The sequence below is a fragment of the Haliaeetus leucocephalus genome, unplaced genomic scaffold (assembly GCF_000737465.1).
Source record: "Haliaeetus leucocephalus isolate CR32 unplaced genomic scaffold, Haliaeetus_leucocephalus-4.0 Scaffold556, whole genome shotgun sequence".
NCBI lineage: Eukaryota > Metazoa > Chordata > Aves > Accipitriformes > Accipitridae > Haliaeetus > Haliaeetus leucocephalus.
In genome coordinates this window covers 3,556,812-3,561,374 of record NW_010972992.1, presented here as the reverse complement: position 1 = coordinate 3,561,374, position 4,563 = coordinate 3,556,812, and positions in this window count along the sequence as shown.

The window sequence follows — 4,563 nt, the reverse complement described above, 5'->3', positions numbered from 1 at the left end:
AATCACAGGATGACTGGATTGATTGCTCACATTGGAGTTTCGGAAAGAGAGCCCAAGACGGAGACTCATTCTTTCTGAATCACACTGTAACGTTGCAGAGGTGAAGAAGAAAGGATGAGCAGTGGCACATGCACATGCTGCACAGCCACAGCAGTGCGAAAAGAACCAGACAACCTGATTTATGTATCAGCCAGATCAACTACTGACTTTGCAATTGCAGTGCAAAGGAAAGCTGTTGAGTAAATAACGTGCCAAGGTGTGGAATGCAAGACCAGCCTGTGATATAAAACCCCAGGGCAACATTTGTACAAGTCCAACCCACTTCTGAGTGCAGCAAAGCTTTTTAGTGCCGCTCTGTGCTGCCTCACGGGCATGACAGCAGCTGCAGAGTGATAGTATCTCTGGGTTACATTTAGCAACTTTCCCCTTCCTTCCCAGTATCTCCCAATCGCAGTGCAGTCGGTGACAGTTCTGCCTTTGGGGGCATTAGGTCCAAACAAGGGAGAGGGAGACAAATGTCAAGCAAGTCTTGATTTTTATGTTCTTCTCAAATAATTGAGAAACTCAGATTAAGAATTCACACAAGCTCAGTTTCTCTACTGCCCCCAGAGAGCTTAAGCTAGAGCTCTTGCAAGATTTTCTATTGTCTTGAAAGGACTTTGGATCAGGCCCAAACCAGCCATAGCAGGGCTCTGTGGAATAATTTTTAAAGTTAATTGCAGGGCATGCATGCAAGAAAGGTGAGTGACACAGTCCCACCCCAACTCCTGCTCTACAGCTACTGCTGTTAGCAGCCTCACAATGAGTCCAAAGGGTATGCATCATTTTAAACCACTTCTCCAAGGGTGAGAATCATTAGACATGGAAAAGAGAGGACAGCGTGCTGATTTGACATAATCATCTCAGCAGCTGCCTGCTCTGCAAATGCTGTTGAATCTCGGGGATGTTGCTGGCAGTTACCAAAATGATGACTGCAAGAGAGACAAGGAGTGGAAGCACAAATTAAAACACTTGGGAATCATTCTGTCTCAGGTCTGTAATAGTCTGCATTCATTTTAGCTTGGGGGTGTTTTATTGAAACCCTCTCCCCCCCCCCCCCCCCCCCCCCCCCGAGTAATTACCCTGTTGTCAATCCACAGTGTGTGAAAGTGCTTCAATTTCAAACCCATGCCATACCAAATTGTTCAAGTCCATGCCAGTCACTCTCTGCTACATAAAGCCTGGAAAAAGCATTGCTTTCCTATTTTTTTATCAGAAAAAATGAGGGCTGTTGTTTTCTTGGAATGTTCTGAGTGATCATATGTACCCCATAAAGCCATTTCTGGTATGTCAGTTCATTTTCTAGTGTGCCAGTGAACCTTGAAGAGTAGTCCCTCAATTATATCTCAAAGCTCTAGTTAGATTTTAGAAAACCAGAGGAGCAGCTCTTCTTGCTGAGATTAGAAGGGACTTTCAAGTGTGCTTGCCAAGGTACCACATTAGTGTAACTCTCTGCACTCCCCAAATCATTTTGCCATAGATTGTTTTGCAGTGAAGTTGTAGGAGGAGGCTCCCCACCAGCATTACAAAATGCCGTGAGTTTCCCCTCCAATCCAAATAATATTTCTGCTTGCTGATTTCCCATTGGGATTTAAAAAGGAGTTTGTAGAGCCAGGACGACTTCTATATGCCCTTCCTCACTGCTTATTCAGAAAGGCTCTATTGATAATATATGCTTTTGTGCTGAGCTGATGCCTTTGTTGCTCTCAGCTCCACAGCCAGGGGCACAACTCAAACACACCAGTGTTACCTTCAGACTAGACCTCAAGTGAGGGACGAGAAGGGCAGAACTATGAGGGGTGAGCTTGTCTCCATCCTCACAAGCTAGATAAGGACAGCAGGAGCAATTGTATTAGCTCCACTACTTCCCCACGGAATCACTATCACCTTACCCACCAAGGGTACACTGTCCTGAAAACGCAAAGGAAAGCATTTCTGCCTTATTAGCCTAACTTTTATGCTGGCAGGAAGGGAGCCAGCTGTGTATTCAGTTTTTACTCAGTCTGCACAAGACATACCACCAATATATTTGACATAAATCAGCTAATTGTTGGATATTAGTTGCAGTGAGCTGAACTCACCTGGACCAGTTTTCTAGTCAGGAAAATCTCCATATCCTGTTTCTAGTCTCCTGGGTCATCTGCTTCTCCCTGCAGGTCTTCTTTAACTTGCTGCTTATCTTTCTCACTATGTTTATGTTGCTTTGAGTTATAAAGCCTAGGGAAGGGAACAGAGACAGCAGGTTACACAGAGAGGCAATTTACAAGGTACAAGCAAAGCAAAGCGGAGATAAAAAACAAACAACCCCCCAGATCAGATAGGCGTGAGAGACGTGCAAATGCATAATGTCTATCATCGCTCTCACTGTTTTCATATCCATGAGATCATTAAGACATTTCTAAGTCCCCTGAGTCCATGACATGCAAGCCCAGGATATGATAAGCAGGGCTGAATTAATTGCACGATACATTGATGAACAAAATGAAGTAAAGCGCTTTTATTGTACAAGGGGAAACGAATGCTTTGCATTAAACGGCAGTCACATCAATCCAAATTATGGCTCATGCTGCATAAATGATAATGAGACTCTGTCTCAGACTGAGTGAGAATGCTGAAAGGAGCAAAGACGCCCACATACTGCTGCATCCAAACAGTGGTTATACTTAAACTGGGACAGTGGAATTTGTCTTTATAACAAACAGTTCTCCTTTGTTAGATACCTATCCTGGCAGAAGGACATCCCTATTGCACTTTGCACCCAAACACTGAGCCAGCAATATGGCTATTCAAAGTCTCTATCTTTCCCCCCACCCCAGCTGTCATATGTTCTTTTTGTTATTTAGGGTAAAATCCAGTCCTTGACATTACTAGGACCACTAGCATTGACCCTATTTGATGCCACTACTTCTGTGAATAGAGGCAGGGCTTCCCTGCAAGATGCAGAAATGGAAATGAAGTCACAGCTGATGTGTCATGTGGCAACACATGAGTTATATTTCAATCTTTCATCTGGTAAGGTGGCACATTCAGAGATTCCTGGGGGGACGGACGGACTTTTGCAGCCTTTTTTTTTTTTTACTGCTGTTCTGAACTATGCAGCCAGTCAGTTTGGTTCTGCTGCTTCCTGTGGTTAGCATTTTCTAGGTCGTCTCATTTTGGCATTTAATACTTTGCCTTGGGAGATCTTCAAGTGTGCTGCATATTAGCAGTCAATAGCACTCAGGGTGCCATGAAGGGCAGGCTAGATAGGGCCATATTTGTGGGCTGTTGGAGAAGTCTGAGTGTAGGTTCAGCACTGCACAATTCTCATGCATAACCTTGCACTGCACTGCTTGAACTGGAAATAAGATTGAAGGATGACTCATACATTTCCACATTCAGCTTCTGCAATGAACTTCTGACTCCTTGCTCACTCCTTAGAGGCCTCATTTTTTCTGTTAGAATAAATGATGACGAGAAAGCAACTGACCTAGTAAAATATTGAAGACTTACCCTGCAGACAGGTAAAGCATACATTGGGCAAGGAAGGGAGGGTTTGAGAGGGGTCATCCTGACTTCTTGGTTCTGTTAGTTCATTTGCCATACTTGGGGAGAAGACTGCTATTATGAACTGGACAGGAAATGGTAAGCTACAGCTGTACTGTGTGGGGTTGGGTTGATCACTTACCATCTTCCCTAGCTCTAAAATGGGACAAGCTTTCTTTCAGAACAAGAGATGATGAACTGGTGATTCATACCAGGCTTTTAGGCAAAGAGTTCAGTCATCTAGTTTTGGGGAAAAATCTAGGGCCAAAGGAAGCAACTAAGTATCTGCCAGACATTCTAGCTACATGGCTAGAGATTCCAGTGCTCAACCCCAAAGACTGACCTGAACTTGACTTGCTTATTGTGTGACACAGCTGAGCACAGCTAGCACCTTGGAATTGCCTTTTTATTGGTGTTTATCAAGAGTCTCTTCACCACTCCTCACCTTTTTGTCACAGTACTGATGTGTGCACAAAAGCTTTCTCCTGCTCCAGAAAGCTGCTAACTTCTATACACACGTTAGCCTTCCTGGACACTGACTACCGTCCAAGTATAATGTCAAACCTTCCCTCAGCTGCATTACGCCTGTAAGCAGCAGGAAGAACCATTTGGCTGGGTGTTTGGAGTCAACAAACTCATCCAGGCACACTTCTAACCTAGTGGTGGCCTTTCGTTTTGGGAGCAGGTGCTGTGCAATACACGTCAGGTAGCGAGAGTGCCCAGACTGTTTCCTCACCCGGCATACGGCCGTCTGACGAGAAATCACCGCTTGCCGCCCGGCCCACAAAAGCACGCTCCAGAACCACCGTGCATCAACCGATGTGGCAGAGGGCACGGTTCGGGGCAAGGGGCCTCCACCTCCCTCCTGACCCGACGACGTGCCGCCAGCGCCCGAGGACCCTCCGCGGCGGAGGGGCTGGGGCCGGCCGGGCGCGGAGAGCCGTCCCCGCGGGGCGGTGTCCCGGCTCCTCCCGCCCCGCCGCCCTCCCCTGGGCGGCC